General features: G+C 45.6%; 1 long non-coding RNA gene across 1 annotated transcript in view; it reads left to right on the forward strand.

The window, feature by feature from the left end:
• Positions 1–2,923: 2,923 nt before the first annotated feature.
• Positions 2,924–20,397, forward strand: part of LOC134600875 (uncharacterized) — a 28,884-nt gene continuing 11,410 nt past the window's right edge. The window contains exon 1 of the long non-coding RNA XR_010090375.1: positions 2,924–3,003. This is a non-coding gene — a long non-coding RNA (uncharacterized LOC134600875). The remainder of the gene's footprint in view (positions 3,004–20,397) is intronic.

Genomic DNA, 20,397 nt, shown 5'->3' on the forward strand with positions numbered 1-20,397 from the left:
AATTATTGCAAACAAAGAGACACAAAAACACAATATTTAGACAATACACCACACACACCTAGGGTACCCACACTATAACAACAGTTGAACAAAATCCACAGAACAGCAGAAAGTAATATGGCCATGTACATATTAGAACGATGCGCATATAAACAGTTAAACACAGCAAATAACTCCTGATCCAGTCAGATCAACCATAACACAGTAATAATCATAGTGAAACACAATACAAAACCCCCAACCCTCTATCAGGGTGGTACCCGGCTCCTAAATTGGCCAACAAGCAATACAAAAACCCCACAGCATTTAAGACTGGGTAAACAGGGGCAGTGGTAGGGTGGGGACCAGGGGTGGTGACCGTGGTCAGCTACATTTCGGTCATTACTGACGGGATGATGGGAGTGGTCACCTCCTGGGGCCATAATAGGGCGCTGGCTGGGAGAACTTCCCAGTAACACAATTATTATAATAAACATACAATCTTAAACCTTTGTGATCAATTTCTTTCCTCGACCCATCCCTCTTGCTGAATAGCTCTTGCTACTCTGTACCAGGCTTCCGCTGTACGGACCAAGTCATGGTCCAACAGCTTCCCTTTCTTCTCTGTCAGTAACTTACGCCAGCTCTCTGGCTGCAATCTACCGCATGGAGGTACGGGAATTCCACATACTTTAGCAATTTTATCAACTTTCTTAACCATCTCTATCTTCAACCAAATCACATGCTAACCAACCCTTATTGGGTTTATCTAACTTCTGTCCCATCCTCCCTATATAAGGCGTCCCAGATATAGAGAAAGAAAAAGGAAAAGAAGGTCTACAGTGCTCGACTGCTACGTAAGAGTGGGTTCCTACGTACGTCTTCCCAAAACGTAGACTAGTCACTAATTCCGCCTACCCGCGGTAGCCGCGGATTGGAGCGTGGCGAGAAGTGTGTGACCAATCACTTCTCTCAACAAAGAGAAATAGGAGGGTAAAGAGTAAACAATACAGAGAGTAAGATAAGAGTAAGCACAGTAATCTGTGTGATAGACAATTAAGACAACATTTCAATTAAAATACAGTGTATGCATCACAGTTCAAATAAAAGCAACAGTAATCCCTTTCCTTTACTCTTGTGGCCCAAGCCACCTCCCTCAACATCGTAGTGTCCCTGTTGCAGACTTATCTGCAAGTGTCACTACCTCACGGTGATGGAAACAGCAATACCTGCCCGAATCCAATCCCACCATCAACCAGCCAATGTCCGTTCACACGGGCATTGAAAGGTTACACAAAGGAAATACAATAATACGTTTCCTTTACTCTTGTGGCCCAAGCCACCTCCCTCAACCTCGTAGTGTCCCTGTTGCAGACTTATCTGCAAGTCTCACTACCTCACGGTGATGGAAACAGCAATACCTGCCCAAATCCAATCCCACCATCAACCAGCCAATGTCCGTTCACGCGGGCACTGAAAGGTTATCAGAACACTACCAGCGTCAGCGCTCGAGGCTGGAGTGTCCTACACTCTGCAAGCAGAGTACTTGCACACAATGAGGCTAGCCAGGCCCTTAAAGTGGCACTCAGGACCTGAGAAACTAGTGAATCCACACGGACTTCCTCCAGGTCCACCCCGCCTTCTCCCTAAGGCACTTACCCTCCCCGGGGACTATGCTAAGCATACACCAATGCAAACACACCCAGGTAACAGATAGTCAACATGCAGGTAGACTAGGTATCAATAACAATACAAAGACTCTGGGCAAGTTATTACCTGACTTTGATGTCCTCTCGGCAGCAGTCGCAGACACTGGGACAGGTCAATCACAGGGGCAGGAACATACCGGCTAGGTGCTGCAGCAATCTCTACCGTGTACTCAGAGGTGATCAAGCTCTTTCCTTCCCCCAGGATTCACCCTCCCAGCGTCTTCTTGGACAGCTGTCCGGTAAGTCATAACCCAGAGCCCCACGTTGATGCGCCAAATTGTAGTGGATTATTTTATGCAAACCAATAAGTTTGAATGACTATCTGTTCCTGTCCAAATTAAAGATAACAAAGTTGCGTGCACGCAGAAGTAATTTCACACTGAGACACAGGGTTCAGGTTAATGAAAGAACTTCAGGAAATTTAATGGCAAGAGCACAGAAAATGGGTGCGCAGACCCTTATAAAGGCATTATTACATCACTAAAGAATTCAAGATAACATTGATTTATGCATTAATAATTGGTTAAGTGTTAAGTGGTTCATTCAAAGCACGCCCTACTGGGTGTGCCATCTTATGTCATTACTGTCGTCATGAAGTTCTCCCCCGGATTCCAGCACCATCTTGTTAGCACGAGGTCTTCACTCGATGGGAGGGGTGCTTTGGCAGCCATTTTGAGTAGTTGGCACTGTTAGTTTCAAGGTTAGTTTTTCAAGGCTTTTAGTAAATATACATGTTATGCTTTAGCTGACACATGCTTTATTGAGACAAACCATGTTGTTCACTGGCTACAATGTTTAATTCAACAGGAATCTAATGTTCTGCTGGCGCACATTTCCTTCTAACAAAGCATTCTTTTAAGACAATTTTATGAGGCCTAATAATTCTACAACACTTCTATCTATACATGGTGTACTTTAATCCATACAAACAAATTGCTTGGCTTGCATTGAAGGGCTCAGTGGATTAAATCAGGCCTTTGGGGTGTGCGAACAGTTCAGGGTGCCATGGCAACAGAACACCAGGCAGACAACTCAGCTCACAGTCTGAAGCTGCAATCAGCAGATCTCCCCAATATGCCCACACTACTTATTAAGTAGCAGTTACAATAGTCTAGTGACAGGACATTCTCTTTAGCAATACTGCCTGGAACCATTCCCCTGCATGAAGGTTTTCTGGTTCCTGTGCTAAGTGCACTTTGAGAGGGGGACAGGATATGATGCCATACCCCCTCACACACAGAGTGAGATGTAGAGGAAATTCTGCTGTGAAGGCAAGAACAGAGGCAGCAAGTGGCATGCATAGCATGGGTTAAAGGTAAGAACAAAGGAAGTGGTGATGGGATGCGATAGACATAGGCAAGAGGGGATGGAAGGAGAGACATAACTGGTATGAGGTACAGGAGAGAATAAAAGTATTGGGAGAGATGTGGAGTTTGGGAAAGAGGGAGAGACTTAATATGGGGGTGGATAGACAGACTAAAATATTAATATTGGGGATGGTGGATAGACAGACTGAAATATTAACACTGGGGATGGTGGTATAGACACTGAAATATGAACACTGGGGATGGTGGTATAGACACACTGAAATATTAACACTGGGCATGGTGCTATAGACACACTGAAATATTAACACTGGGCATGGTGGTATAGACACACTGAAATATTAACACTGAGAATGGTGGTATAGACAGACTGAAATATTAACACTGGGCATGGTGCTATAGACACTGAAATATGAACACTGGGCATGGTGGTATAGACAGACTGAAATATTAACACTGGGATGGTGGTATAGACAGACTGAAATATTAACACTGAGAATGGTGGTATAGACAGAGTGAAATATTAATATCGGGGATGGTGGTATAGACAGACTGAAATATTAACACTGGGCATGGTGGTATAGACAGACTGAAATATTAACACTGGGGATGGTGGTATAGACAGACTGAAATATTAATATCGGGGATGGTGGTATAGACAGACTGAAATATGAACACTGGGCATGGTGGTATAGACAGACTGAAATATTAACACCTGGCATGGTGGTATAGACAGACTGAAATATTAACACTGGGCATGGTGGTATAGACAGACTGAAATATTAATATAGGGGATGGTGGTATAGACAGAGTGAAATATTAATATAGGGGATGGTGGTATAGACAGACTGAAATATTTACACGGTGGATGGTGGTATAGACAGACTGAAATATTAATATTGGGGATGGTGGTATAGACAGACTGAAATATTTACACTGGGCATGGTGGTATAGACCTACTGAAATATTAACACTGGGCATGGTGGCAGACTGAAATATTAACACGGGATGGTGGTATAGATCCACTGAAATATTAACACTGGGCATGGTGGTATAGACCTACTGAAATATTAACACTGGGCATGGTGGTATAGACAGACTGAAATATTAATATTGGGGATGGTGGTATAGACAGACTGAAATATTAACACTGGGCATGGTGGTATAGACAGACTGAAATATTAACACGGGATGGTGGTATAGACCTACTGAAAGAATAACACTGGGCATGGTGGTATAGACACACTGAAATATTAACACTGGGCATGGTGGTATAGACACACTGAAATATTAACACTGGGCATGGTGGTATAGACAGACTGAAATATTAACACTGGGGATGGTGGTATAGACCTACTGAAATATTAACACTGGGCATGGTGGTATAGACAGACTGAAATATTAACACTGGGGATGGTGGTATAGACAGACTGAAATATTAATGTTGGGGATGGTGGTAAAGACAGACTAAAATATTAACACTGGGCATGGTGGTATAGACAGACGGAAATATTAACACTGGGCATGGTGGTATAGACAGACTGAAATATTAACACGGGATGGTGGTATAGATCGACTGAAATATTAACACTGGGCATGGTGGTATAGACAGACGGAAATATTAACACTGGGCATGGTGGTATAGACAGACTGAAATATTAACACGGGATGGTGGTATAGACAGACTGAAATATTAACACTGGGTATGGTGGTATAGACAGACTGAAATATTAACACTGGGGATGGTGGTATAGACAGACTGAAATATTAATATTGGGGATGGTGATATAGACAGACTGAAATATTAATATTGGGCATGGTGGTATAGACAGACTGAAATATTAACACTGGGGGTGGTGGTATAGACAGACTGAAATATTAATATTGGGGATGGTGGTATAGACAGACTGAAATATTAACACTGGGCATGGTGGTATAGACAGACTGAAATATTAATGTTGGGGATGGTGGTATAGACAGACTGAAATATTAATATTGGGGATGGTGGTATAGACAGACTGAAATATTAACACTGGAGGTGGTGGTATAGACAGCCTGAAATATTAACACAGGGCATGGTGGCAGACTGAAATATTAACACTGGGCATGGTGGTATAGACCGACTGAAATATTAACACTTGGCATGGTGGTATAGACAGACTGAAATAGTAACACTGGGGATGGTGGTATAGACAGACTGAAATATTAATATTGGGGATGGTGGTATAGACAGACTGAAATATTAACACTGGGCATGGTGGTATAGACAGACTGAAATATTAACACTGGGCATGGTGGTATAGACAGTGTGAAATATTAACACTGGGCATAGTGGTATAGACAGACTGAAATATTAACACTGGGTATGGTGGTATAGACAGACTGAAATAGTAACACTGGGGATGGTGGTATAGACAGACTGAAATATTAATGTTGGGGAAGGTGGTATAGACAGACTGAAATATTAATATTGGGGATGGTGGTAGAGACAGACTGAAATATTAACACTGGAGGTGGTGGTATAGACAGCCTGAAATATTAACACAGGGCATGGTGGCAGACTGAAATATTAACACTGGGCATGGTGGTATAGACCGACTGAAATATTAACACTTCGCATGGTGGTATAGACAGACTGAAATAGTAACACTGGGGATGGTGGTATAGACAGACTGAAATATTAATGTTGGGGATGGTGGTATAGACAGACTGAAATATTAACACTGGGCATGGTGGTATAGACAGACTGAAATATTAACACTGGGGATGGTGGTATAGACAGACTGAAATATTAATATTGGGGATGCTGGTATAGACAGACTGAAATATTAACACTGGGGATGGTGGTATAGACAGACTGAAATATTAACACTGGGCATGGTGGTATAGACAGACTGACATATTCACACTGGAGGTGGTGGTATAGACAGACTGAAATATTAACACAGGGCATGGTGGCAGACTGAAATATTAACACTGGGCATGGTGGTATAGACCGACTGAAATATTAACACTTGGCATGGTGGTATAGACAGACTGAAATAGTAACACTGGGGATGGTGGTATAGACAGACTGAAATATTAATGTTGGGGATGGTGGTATAGACAGACTGAAATATTATTATTGGGGATGGTGGTATAGACAGACTGAAATATTAACACTGGGCATGGTGGTATAGACAGACTGAAATATTAACACTGGGCATGGTGGTATAGACCTACTGAAATATTAACACTGAGGATGGTGGTATAGACAGACTGAAATATTAATATTGGGGATGGTGGTATAGACAGACTGAAATATTAACACTGGAGGTGGTGGTATAGACAGCCTGAAATATTAACACAGGGCATGGTGGCAGACTGAAATATTAACACTGGGCATGGTGGTATAGACCGACTGAAATATTAACACTTGGCATGGTGGTATAGACAGACTGAAATAGTAACACTGGGGATGGTGGTATAGACAGACTGAAATATTAATGTTGGGGATGGTGGTATAGACAGACTGAAATATTAACACTGGGCATGGTGGTATAAACCTACTGAAATATTAACACTGGGCATGGTGGTATAGACAGTGTGAAATATTAACACTGGGCATATTGGTATAGACAGACTGAAATATTAACACTGGGCATGGTGGTATAGACCTACTGAAATATGAACACTGGGGATGGTGGTATAGACAGACTGAAATATTAATATTGGGGATGGTGGTATAGACAGACTGAAATATTAACACTGGGCATGGTGGTATAGACCTACTGAAATATTAACACTGGGGATGGTGGTATAGACAGACTGAAATATTAATATTGGGGATGGTGGTATAGACAGACTGAAATATTAACACTGGGCATGGTGGTATAGACAGACTGAAATATTAACACTGGGCATGGTGGTATAGACCTACTGAAATATTACCACTGGGCATGGTGGTATAGACCTACTGAAATATTACCACTGGGCATGGTGGTATAGACCTACTGAAATATTAACACTGGGCATGGTGGATAGACAGACTGAAATATTACCACTGGGCATGGTGGTATAGACCTACTGAAATATTAACACTGGGGATGGTGGTATAGAGAGACTGAAATATTAATATTGGGGATGGAGGTATAGACAGACTGACATTAATATTGGGGATGCTGGTATAGATAGACAGACTGAAATATTAATATTGGAGGTGTAATACAAAGTCTAATATTGGATAGTTGGATAGCACCCAGACTATTTCATCTTATTGATGGTTGCCTTGCCCCTGTCATTTTGGCCTGTAAAGAAAAACACAGCAGTTTTGGAAAAAACTGCAGTGTTCTATTTTGTTTTCCCTTATGGCTAATCATCACTCTAGTGGCTGTGTCTCAGACAGACAATAGATGGAGCTTCCTGGTTAATAAACAAGTAAAACTCGGCTATTTGACGTTTTATGTCCTTACGCTTTGCATGAGGACAGATAACTGTAGATGCAAATATCCATTTTGATATCTATCCTAGCTGTCCATATAAGAGTTAATTTGAACAAAGAATGAATTTGGCATTTCATCTTTATTTCTCGGAAAAAGGATTTGTATAAAATCCTTTTTGCTGGAAAAATACTGATTTCGAAATGTTCTTGTTAATTGTCCAATATATCGGTATTTGTAAATATCTGGTTTTAATCAAATATGTGATACGTTATATGACGAAAGATTATAACTAGAAACAGCTGTTTATAACTTGTGAAAAACAAATGATGTCACTAATGCTCATGGCCCCCACCGACATGAAAATGGGGTATAAATGCATATGACTGTATAATAAACTTTGAATTGGTTATAGAACACATCTCTTGTCTTCTTGACTGATTCCCGGGATCCTGTCTATCACAGAGGGTGTGGCTCTAGCAAAATATCCATCTAACTAAGAGAGTTTCGTGTATAGCTGAATTAACCCCAACAACTTGGTACCAGAAGTGGGGTCAATTAAAGGAGGAAATCAGGTAGGAGGATTCGGTGTCTTTTTTGACCTTTATTCTTTTACCTGTCTTTTCCCATCCTTTACACATTGCACATTAGATTATGATTTTATTTAAAGGGGAATTTCACTGTTGAGATTTTTTTCACTCCTTGGGTAGGAGATGAGGTTGTACATAACTGTGGGAGACGTCCCAGGACCCCTCTTTCTTTGAAAGAAAAGAGGTTGCCTTTGTTAAGGTTGTAAAAAAAGGTATTCAGTCTGACAGGTATTGGCAGACTGCGGTATAATTCAGTCTGTTAGACAGACTGCGGTATAATTCAGTCTGTTAGACAGACTGCGGTGTATAATTCAGTCTCTTAGCAGACTGCGGTAAAGTTATGTACAGGTAAAACTTTTGCAAACTGTAATGTTTTAGCAAAGGAAAGTAAAAAAAAATAAAACAAAATTAAAAAGGGAATTGTTTGAAACTCCGTACTCTGATGGTTATTTTGGCTGCAACCTCTGTTTTGCTTGCTTGCGATATATCTGTTGGCTTTTGTGCTTTTTGCAAGGGATTGGAATTTCTGATTTTAAGCGATACAGCTCGTGGAGAAGTAGCAGTTTTGTTGGAACATTTGATTCCGTACAGCTGTTCTTTAACCACTGAATAATCAGCTATTCCAAATCCAATTCTCATTAAGTTTGAAATGGGTACTTCCCAGTCTAAAAAATACCCTCGCCCTAATCCAGGGGAGACTTGCAAACAGTATGTTGCTAGAGTTGGTGAGCTGGGGGATTATGTAGAGGATCCTTGGGTGGACAATATGTCAGGGTGGACACCATGACAGGGTAATGAAACTCCCTTCCCTAAAGACGGGGCTAATTATGATTTTCTGAGTATGGTTAATGGATTATGTTTGGGAGATAAGAAATATTTTCCTTGATATGAGGGAGATCCAGGATGGGATAAGGAATACATGATACAGGGGGGTGAGAATTGGCTTAAGATTGCACCTCACTGATACCCTGTTTCCCAAGAGGAGAGACTGTTGTTGATACCTGCAAATCACTGCCCCCTCCTGATTACCTAAGATAATGATGATTGGGTGCTATCCTTGCTGTGGTAGTTAGTACCCACTGCTCGATAGAGTTCCCCTTTACCCCCTCCCCAGGAAGAAAGGATTGGGCAGCTCCTCTAAAGCCCTGAGGGTGTCCAAACCAGGTATAAGAATTAAGGGAATACAATAATTGAGGGAATGTCAAAGGTACATGAGAAGGTGATGATAAATAAAAGAAAAAATAGAGGTTAATTAAGGGGGGCTACAAATTCATGTTGTAAATGTAGATGATTATAAATTAATATGAAATGTATATTTTCAGCACATGCTTCATTTCGTGCTGTAAACTAACTTGCTTGCTACAGGTACCTGACATGTTGTAAATGCTTTAAATTGTATGTAATCTGTAGCATTGTGCAAATCTGTAAATTGTTGTCTGGGGATGCAGAGATTTTATTGATTGTGACCCAAATGGTGGACCCCCTGTGCAGAAGTGGGTTTGAAATTTTGGTCATAGAATGTAGGATCAGAAACCATGGACAAAGGTTTTTACCTGTGTTTTTAATGACTTTTGGGAACTCAAATTGACCGGTCAAAATTTTGCCATGCTTTTAACATGGAGTAGTTTAAATATTTTGAGTGTTTGAGAGTTCTGACAAATGCAGGTGATACCATGTCTGTGTAATCTGGTCCAAATGTTCTATAAGCGTATAGGAGAGAAATTCTATTGATAAGGTACATATGTTGCAACTGGTTAATGCAAGTGTTATACAAATGTTTAAGTTAAACGCGTTATATGGCCATACGGGATCCCTTCTTTAATAAGAAAACCATTGGTACCAGAACTCCTAAATAATAAAATCAAATAAAAATAAAGAAAATATACAATAATATGTTCTGAATACAGCTGTTAAAAGTTTATTCTGTGTAAATGGTGATTGTGATAAATGTGTTTTGGTTACTCATTTTAAAGTATACAGTTTGATTGTCATGTATGTTAATGGGTAATTTGCTGTGCTATTCTAAATTATATTTGAATAAATTTGTCTCAGTATTGATACAGCTGGAAATGGTAGCGTAATAATCTAATAATCTATTAAATAACTGATTTATTATTGAATACTAGTCCAAGAGCAATATGAGTTGTAATCCTTAAAGAAAAAAAAAAAAAAACACGCTAAGTTTTAGCTGTTTTCCAAAATTCTGTTGTAATAATGGACTTCTTGCCAAAATTCGACTTTCCAGTCCAGCTGCCAGGTTTTCTGATCTTAAAGCAGTACTGCTTGCATAGTTGCAGAATGCACAAACAAGGGAAACCTACATTATGTCTGTGTTTCTTTTGGGTGTGACATTTAATAATGTATTTTGGATTGAGTTAATTGCCTGTCCATTAATGGGTTTTTGTGTTGGGATGTCTGCTGGATATCTGCTACATTCGTTGTGTTCTGTGTTATAAGAGGACATGTGTGATATTACAATGAGTATGAAGACTATTTAAAGAATATTTGCATGTCATTAACGCATGTAGCCCCATGTAGCTAGAGCGCAGCTAAGCGGAAAAAGGCCTTGACAGGGGTTAGGAGGCGGGCTTAGGAGGAAGTAAGCGTGGGTTGGAATTATGGGTAAGTGGGATTGGCTATTTAAATGAGCAGCCATTTTAGGTGAGTCATTCTAACTTCCTACCTGGTCGAGTTTGTGTTCGCCTCGGGGAGCGCGGACTTTGCTTGGTCGGATTTCTTTGTCTCCTCTGCAGGAACCATGGACGACGTGGAGCGTTTGCTGGAAGGGATCAGGTCGGCAGCACGGCATCAAGGTGTGGACTGGCTACGGGCACAGCTTGGCCCTGCCCTGGCGGAGGCGGCGGATCGGGACAGCGATGGCGGGAGACCGGTCCGGGCCCGGAGGCCCCCGAGGAGGCTAAGCCCGGGCGCGGGGCCCGGTGAAGCGGTACCCGGTAGCAGTGGAGTTCCAGTTCCGACCGGCAGCAGGCCCGGGAGCCGCGTGGTCGAGGCCTTGCCTCCCCGTGTGCGGACGGAGCCTCGGATGTGCACTAGGCGGCAAAGGGATATCGTGGACGGGGGCGCGGCTGCTAGCAGGTCGGAGGCGGCCGGGCGGCCCCCTGGCGCTTCGAGACCCACGGAGGGGAGGCCCAGGAGGGCTTCCCCCCCTTCGGACAGCGGAGATGATGAAGAGGCTGGATCCGGGAGACCGCATGGCAGGCATCAGGCAAGTGCAGAGGGCTCAGGTCGGGGCCCTCTTGGCGGGAAGGTTGTTCGGGGGAGCTCTGCCACCAGGGGGGGCGGGAGTAAGCCAGTTGGGGGTACACAGGCCTTAGTGGGAAAGGGGGAGGGCCCTGGGGCCCCGAAGAGAAAATGTGGCTCCAAAGGAGTAAGTTCTAAGGGCGGTAGGGGTTCCCGGGGGGGGGCCTAGGTCAGACAAGGGGTCTCCCATAAGGGTGGTGGGTAGTTCGGGGCCATCGGGGTCTGGCAAGCAAGGGGTCAGAGGTAAAGGGGTGGGGGAAGGGGTTTCGGAGGTAGCTAGGCAAGGGCGTAGGGTAGGCCGGGAGTCGGGTCTGTCCGTAGAGGGAGGGCGCAGGGGGGGCCCGGGTTCCAGGAGTAGTAGTGACAGTCCCTCGCCCGTTAGATCTCTGGGGTCCCGGGATGCTCGGGGGCGGTCGGGTCGGCACTGCTCCCCCTCGGATAGCTCAGCAGGGGAAGGTGCGGCAGCCCCTCGGTATGGACAGCAGGGGCGGCTTGCTGGTAGAGACGAGAGGAGTCGTAGCCCCAGGGGTTCCCGGGTGCCACGTGGTGGTAGAGGTCAGCGGGAGGCTTCGGTGCAGGGCAGGCGCTCCCGGGGTCGGGACGGGAGGGGAGTGGATGTTCGTTACCCCCTACCCAGGACTTCTTCTCCTTGTCCTAGATTTCGGAGCCGTTCTGCTTCATCACAGGCTGGGCACCGGGTGGGCTCCCCGGTCGGCGAGATGGCGGCGGAAGTTCCTCTTCCCGGACGTCAGGCGATCGGTACTGCAGCCCCCACCGCTCCGGTGTCGGGGGGCTTGGCCGGTGAGTCCAGTGGGTCACTACACTCTAGCGCACTAGTTACCACACTTCAGGCACTACTCCACTCATTGGGGGCGGGGGGTGACACTAGCGGCGTTGGTCAGGTGTGGGCTCCGGGAGCAGTGGCTTCAGGTTCTCAGATCCGGGATTCCGCGGGGCCTAGTTCAGGCGGGGATTTGGTGGTGCCGCAGGACGTAGGGGAGGTTGGGAACGAAAGGGCTGAGTTGTCCGGGGGTATCCCCGACGCGGCTAGGCAGCACGCGTACGTATCTTTTGCGGGCCCACTGGGGGTCCATTTGAAACAGGAGGTGAAGGATAAGATTTGGAAGGGCGAGTTCTGTGAGATTTTCTCCCTCCTCCCGTTAGAGGACTTCATTGACCTCAAGGAGGAGGATAAGAAGGATGAGAAAAAGGAGGAGGAGGAGAAGAGGAAGCGGTACCGCAAGATACCGAAGTCCTTCGGTAATTGGTTGCGGGCTTTTTGTGTGCTGGCTAGCGTGCTCGGCGAGAAATCGCCGGGGTTGTGCTCGTCTTTGTTCTGCTATTTGGATGGCATTTGGGAGGCGTACCGGACTTACGGGGGGTTGGCCTGGTGGAGGTACGACGAGCAGTTTCGGCAGCGGCTGGCGGCTAACCCGGGTATGCGGTGGGACCAAATGGACCTGCCGCTCTGGATGAAGCTAATGATGGCGCAAAAAGCGCAGCCCTTTCAGAGCTCGGCCGGCGCCAGGGGGCAGTCCGCCTCGTCGGCCACCTTACAAAAGGGCTTATGCTGGCTCTATAATGAGGGCCAATGCAAATGGGGAGCCTCCTGTCGTTTCAAGCATGAGTGCTCCGGCTGCGGGGGAGCTCATGGGCTCAACCGCTGCTTTAAGAAGGGTAAGTCCGGAGGCGCCGGCGCGGCTGTCGCGCCGGGGGGAGGGGGTGCATCCGCTTCCCCTGGGCCTAACCCCAGTGAAGCTAAGCGCGATGGAGCCGTGGCTAGGCCGCTACGGTAACAGGGCGGACGCTGCGGTGCTCCTGGCGGGGTTTGCGGTGGGGTTCTTTATTCCGTTTCAGGAGCGACGAGGGGGTCAAGGGAGGCTACGCAACCTGAAGTCTGTGGCGGACTTCCCGGATGTGGTTAGGGAAAAGCTGGGCAAAGAAGTCGGACTGGGCCGCATGGCAGGGCCGTTCGTAGTGCCTCCGCTGGAGGGCCTGCGGGTTTCCCCACTTGGGGTGGTCCCCAAGAAGGAGCCGGGTAAATTTAGACTCATTCACCATCTCTCATACCCGAAAGGGGAGTCGGTGAATGACGGTATTCATAAGGAATTGTGCTCGGTGTCCTATGCATCTTTCGACCGGGCGGTCGATTTGGTCCGGCGGGCCGGGCATGGGGCCCTGATGGCTAAGGTGGACATCGAGGCCGCGTTCCGGCTGCTACCGGTCCACCGGGACTGTCATCACCTGCTGGGGTGTTTCTTTGAAGGGGCCTACTTCGTGGACTTGTGTCTGCCCATGGGCTGTTCCATTTCCTGCTCCTATTTTGAGAAATTCAGCACTTTTCTCGAATGGGTGATACGGGTGGAAGCGGGGAGTCGTCTTATTGTACATTATCTAGATGATTTTCTGTGCGTGGGACCGGCCGGTTCCCTGGATTGCCTGCGCCTGCTGCGGACGGTTGAGTGGGTGGCGGGCCAATTCGGGGTTCCGCTGGCGGCGGATAAGACCGAGGGCCCGACCACGTGTCTGAGTTTTCTAGGTCTGGAGATTGACTCTGGGAGGGGAGAATGTCGGCTGCCCCAGGATAAGCTGGCAAGGCTTCGGGGGGCGGTGGCTGCCGTTGCTGGGGCACGCAAGGTGACTCTGGTGCAGCTACAGTCCTTGATTGGGTTGCTCAATTTTGCGTGTCGGGTCATCCCGATGGGAAGGGTGTTTAGTCGCAGCTTGTCGGCCGCTACCGCGGGGGTTAAATCCCCGCACCATTTCGTACGGGTGTCGGCGGCCATGCGAGCGGACTTGGGCATCTGGGATGCCTTCTTGCGGGATTTTAATGGGACGGTGTTGTTCCGGCAGGAGGGCCAGTCGTCGGCCGAGCTGGAGCTTTTTACGGATGCTTCGGGCAGTATAGGCTTTGGGGCATATTTTGGGGGCTCCTGGTGTGCGGAGCGGTGGCCGGACTCTTGGGGTTCGAGCCCTCTTATGCGCAACTTGGCTTTCTTGGAGTTGTTCCCGTTGGTTGTTGCAGTAGCGTTATGGGGTGACAGGCTGCGTGATCGGAAAGTGGTATTTTTCTCGGATAACATGGCGGTGGTTCACGCGGTGAATCGCCAGTCGGCGGCATCAAAGCCGGTGGTTCAGCTGCTTAGGCGACTGGTATTGCTGTGTATGTCCCGAAATGTTGTTTTTCGCGCGCGCCATGTTCCCGGCTATTTGAATGAGGTGGCTGATGCTCTATCTCGTTTTCAGTGGTCCCGTTTCTGGCTGGCGGCGCCGGGGGCATCGAAGGAAGGGCTGGCTTGCCCGGACGAGATTTGGCAGCTGGGGGCGTCCTGCTTGGAGGACTCGTGAAGGCTTCTCTGGCACCGGCCACTTGGGCCTCGTACAGTAAGGTTTGGGGCTTGTGGGAACGGTCACTGGAAGGGTTGGCCATGGACAGCGGGGAGGCCCTGCGGGACGCTTTCTTGTGGTACACCTGTCAGTTGCTGACAAAAGGGCCGTCCCCTGCCGTGGTGGACAGATCCATGGCGGCGATGGCGTTTTGGTTTCGGTGGCATGGGAAGGAGGACTTTACCAAGACCTTCGTCATCAGGCAAGCCCTGAAGGGTTATCGCAAGGGGCGCAGGGCGCCGGATACCAGGCGCCCGGTGTCGGTGCGGCTGCTGGGGGATTTGGTGGGTATATTGCCTGAGGTTTGTTTTGATGGGTTTGAGGCTTTACTGTTCAAAGTAGCGTTTGTCTTGGCGTTTTTTGGGGCATTCCGAGTAGGGGAATTGGTGAGTGCTAGTAAAATGGCGCAGGGGGGCCTGCAATTTTCGGGGGTCCGTATCTTGGATAGGAAGGTGGTGGTGCACCTTGGCAGGTCCAAAACGGACGTCCGCGGCGTGGGCCGGGACGTGACACTGGGGGCCTTGCCGGGCTCGGCTTTGTGCCCGGTGGCTGCTACGGTGGAGTATCTGGCGCGGAGGCCAGCGGTAGGGGGCTCCTTATTGGTACATGCTGACGGATCGTCCCTTTCTCGGTTCCAGTTCACGAAAGTTTTTCGGTTGGGCTTGGGCAGGTTGGGGCTTCAAGCTGCACGATTTGGGACGCACTCGTTCCGTATTGGGGCGGCCACGGAGGCCGCACGGTTGGGATTGGGGGACGAGGTGGTGAAGAGGATCGGGAGGTGGGAGTCGGTAAGATTCCGCTCCTATGTCCGGTTGGGTCTATTGGATTAATGGCATGGGACTGTTTTGTATTTCAAAAAAAAATAAAATAAAATAACCATCAAATTTAAAAGGTGTTGTGTTATGATATGAGGGGTTAATGGCTATGTTGGGATGTTTCGCTGTGTTGGTTGGGGATGGGGTAGGGGTCTCTGTTGGACTTCCCTCATCATTTGTTTTCTCCCCCCAGGGCGTGTGGCATGGATCGTGGGCCATTCGTTTGTCTTCTGGGCCGAGAGGAGGGCCGCAGCTCGAGCGCAAGGCCAGCAGCTGGGTTTTCCGAGAGGCCAGTTGGCAGTTCGTTGGTTTGGGTATCAGGGTTTTTGCTGGGGGGATGTTTGTGGGAAACTGTTTGGGATGCTGGCAGCAGGGTACACGCCAGACGTGCTGGTATTACATGTGGGGGGTAATGACCTGGGCCTTACGCCGCAGCGCCGGCTGGTGAAGTGGATGAAGCAGGACATTAATAAGTTGAGGGGCCTGCTTCCGGGGGTAAGGTTGGTCTGGTCTGAGATTGTCCCGCGGCGCCGGTGGCGGCACGCTCGGGATACGGGGGCTATGGAGAGGTGCAGGAAGAAGGTGAATAGCTTGATGGCAAGCTTTGTGCGGAAAGTAGGGGGTGTAGTGGTACGGCACCTGGAGTTGGAGGAAGGGTTGCCAGGATACTACCGCTCGGATGGTGTTCACCTCTCGGATGTGGGTTTGGACCTGCTCAACTTGGGTTGGCAGGATGGTATAGGGATGGCCCTGTTTCTTCGGGGTGGCGGAGCTCAGACAGCTTAAGGGGTCAAGGTCTGAGCTTGTGGCGGGACGGGGAGCTGAAGGAGAGGAAATAGGCTCCCCTGGATGAACGTGAGGTGGAATAAACAGATTGTGGTCATCGGTGGTTGAGAGGTTTCGAGTCCTGGAGGTGGCTCAGAACCTGGTGGGGCAGGGGTATCCGGGTATACCCCTGCCGTGGTTAATGGTGGTTGGCAGGGGTATCCGGGTATACCCCTGCCGTGGTTAATGGTGGTTGGCACTTTGATATAAAGTTGGTGTATGTTATAATTATGTATATGTGTTATTATATGGGGGTCATTGCCTTTTGTATGGTAGCCGAAGGAACAGGATGCGAGGGGGCGGAGTATGGGGGGCAATGACCCATGTTTACCTGTTAATTTATTATCGATAATATTATTATTATTATTATCATTATTATTATTATTATTATAATTATTGGTTAATAAAGCTGTGGACAAATTTCCCCATACTACTTAGTGTCTGTGTATTATTGGGTTAGGTTATGGGGGTGGTTTGTCCTGGATTCCGACTGCCCAAATGGCGACTATAGACCTGTCATGTAGCCCCATGTAGCTAGAGCGCAGCTAAGCGGAAAAAGGCCTTGACAGGGGTTAGGAGGCGGGCTTAGGAGGAAGTAAGCGTGGGTTGGAATTATGGGTAAGTGGGATTGGCTATTTAAATGAGCAGCCATTTTAGGTGAGTCATTCTAACTTCCTACCTGGTCGAGTTTGTCCCACCCACCCTCCCTTTGTTTGTTTTGTGTTTATTTAACCCGTTTCTTTCACAGCGGCGGGACGGGGAGCTGAAGGAGAGGAAATAGGCTCCCCTGGATGAACGTGAGGTGGAATAAACAGATTGTGGTCATCGGTGGTTGAGAGGTTTCGAGTCCTGGAGGTGGCTCAGAACCTGGTGGGGCAGGGGTATCCGGGTATACCCCTGCCGTGGTTAATGGTGGTTGGCAGGGGTATCCGGGTATACCCCTGCCGTGGTTAATGGTGGTTGGCACTTTGATATAAAGTTGGTGTATGTTATAATTATGTATATGTGTTATTATATGGGGGTCATTGCCTTTTGTATGGTAGCCGAAGGAACAGGATGCGAGGGGGCGGAGTATGGGGGGCAATGACCCATGTTTACCTGTTAATTTATTATCGATAATATTATTATTATTATTATCATTATTATTATTATTATTATAATTATTGGTTAATAAAGCTGTGGACAAATTTCCCCATACTACTTAGTGTCTGTGTATTATTGGGTTAGGTTATGGGGGTGGTTTGTCCTGGATTCCGACTGCCCAAATGGCGACTATAGACCTGTCAAGCTTTTAGTGTCTTTTTACAACAGATTAAATGCTGATCAGCTCACGAAAAAGGGGCCCCTGGAAAAAATCTGCTTTTCAAAATCGTGGATCTCTCATTCTTCATATTATTAGGGGAGTATTTAGCGTTATCTTTAACATAAACAATTGTTATATTATATATTTAACAAGTACAAAATTAATGGATGACCAGAAGTGGATACGTTTTTTCCCAGATTAAGATTCATCTAATATGCCTCATTGATTATAGCAAAATGATGAAATGGTATTTTTAATAGAGATCAGACAATTTATTTTGAGGCAATTCTAAACTACTGTATTATATTTGTATTGGTATATTGAAAGCATTTTGCAGACCTAGAAGAGAATAAATAATATAATAATTTTAAAAGGAACCATACTATGGGAAGAGGCTATTAACTCTCTAAGGGGTTAAACTCATTTTTGATAAGCATATAACGTTTAGTTTTTGTGGTTAGTCTTTTGATACTCAATTTGAACTCAATTGAAGTATAACAACCATATCCTTATAGGTGTAGGAAACGGCTGCAATATGATTTTAATATTTGCAATATTTGCAATATATTTGATATGCAATATGATTTTAATATTTGCAATATATGTTTTCAATGTATTCTAACAATAGAAAAGTAACTAACTGCATTACACCTATGACCCAGACTGTCAGTATTGCAAACCCTGTAGGAAGACTCTGCTTTCACTGTTTATGTACTAATTCTTCAAAAGCTTATTAATATTATATCTGTGTGGTACACTAAGAAGTGTACACAAAGAGGGGGTGTGAGTTAGGTAATCTCGACCTGCAAATGGAATATGCTTCATGAGAAAGATACAGCAGGTTGTTTTGATATAAAGAAAGAGGGAAAAGTATGTTGTATCGGTCACAAAGGATTGTGATCTTAAGCAGACGAGACAAGGACATTTGGGAGGTGATAGGAGATTGAATCAGACAAGTTTTGGAGGCAGAGGTAGAGCATTTTATCAAAGGGTCTAACTTTTGTAGAGGTGGCAACTTCAGCACTGTTTTAATTGTTTTAATTGTGGAGAGCAGGGGTTCACCCCAAGGTACTCGTGGTGAACCCGATCAAGCTGGCCCCACTGGTACTCCTGATATTGCTGGTGCCCCTGGCTTCCCTGGTGCCTCTGGCTTCCCTGGTGCCTGTGGTGCTCCTGGACCCACCCTGGCAGGTTCCTCAATACCAACCACAGCTTCCAACCTATACCCACACTCAACAACCTCAGCCTAATACACAGATGGTTCATGTTCTTAATGTTTTATATATAGATAAAACAGTATTAATGCTGGCTCTTAGGGAAAGTACAAGCTGAAGTTTAGATGTAGACATTGTTTGCATAGGCTGCGCATTGTGAAATAACTAAAATAAAATAAGATAATAATAAGTATGCTTAGTCAATTTGTAACGTGGTATCATAGAGGCATCTGCAATAAAATAAGTGAGTTTACAAGACCTGACAAGTGAGGGCAACTTAATATAACACATGTCTACAGTTTGCTGCCCCTTCCTTATCAGAGGCCACTTGCAATTTTAGCAAAGCAAGACAACTCTGTATTAAACAAAGCACTTTGCAACAACAGTAATTCATTTTGTTTCTCCTATTTCATTCCTAGTTGTTCTGAAAAAAAAATATTGTTTAAGTGGGATAACTCTATGGAGGTTCCAGCATGTATTAAACATGATCACACACATACAGAATTGGTGGCTTTTTGGACATCGGGATATATAAAAGGCTTTGGTTTAAAAAAATGTTACCTGGGTCCACAACATTTTTGACAGAATTCAGCATTCCAATTCTATTAAAGTAATTAATTGGGATTATCAAATTAAGGTTTAAGTTTAAGAACAGTATTTTATTAGGAATTATTCCAATATGTATATGTTAGTGTTTTAGTACTCAACAAGCATTTATATAGAATGAGTGCTTCTCTCATCTCTAAAGGGAAATTATGTATTACAATTGTATAAAGGACAATGCAATGAAATATAAGCAACACTGAGAGAAGTACATGTTACACAAGTTAAGGATTTAACATTAGTCTCTAATTTGAGTTTAGCCTAGATAATTAATTTATTGATGTCGTACTGATCCTTGTGTTTGTATGATTATAGAGACCATACTGGAGTATTTGTGCCGCCTGATATTTGGGACTACACACCAATCTCTCTGGCTGACCTACCTGCCTACCTACCTTTTTTTTTGCAATTAAATCTGTTTGGTCAAAATCCATGCTGGCCGAAGAAACTAAGATGCTTACTTATGAGTACATAAACTAACTTGGAAAGTCCTGAAGGTGCAGTGCTGTCTAATGCCGCTATGTCTGTATTAACCCTTTCAACAATTGGGGTGTTGCACAGAGCATTGTGGTGAACATCCAGCAAACAGAAGAATTAAGAACTATGTGGAAGCTGACATTGTCTTGTTGTCAGCCATATTGCTACCCTTAGCTATGTTATGGTGTCTAAGATTATGGAACAAAGTTTATGGTGTCTAACATTCTTTATTCTCCTTGAAAGACTTATTCTATTTTTTAGGACTATGCTGGACTATGCTGGACTATTGAACTATTTTGTTATTTTTATTTTTGTAGAGTTAGCCGGAGAGAGAGGAAGTGTTAACTTACTCAGGCATGGATGTACTATGTGTGTCATTGATGTATGTTGAGTGTACCAAGGATGGATTCCCATTTATTAAGTGTGGATATGACTGGACCATCGAAATAGGGATGTAATTAGGAGACATAGGATGCAAGGTCATGATTGGG

This window comes from Pelobates fuscus, chromosome 3 (assembly GCF_036172605.1).
Source record: "Pelobates fuscus isolate aPelFus1 chromosome 3, aPelFus1.pri, whole genome shotgun sequence".
NCBI classification, from domain to species: Eukaryota; Metazoa; Chordata; class Amphibia; order Anura; family Pelobatidae; genus Pelobates; species Pelobates fuscus.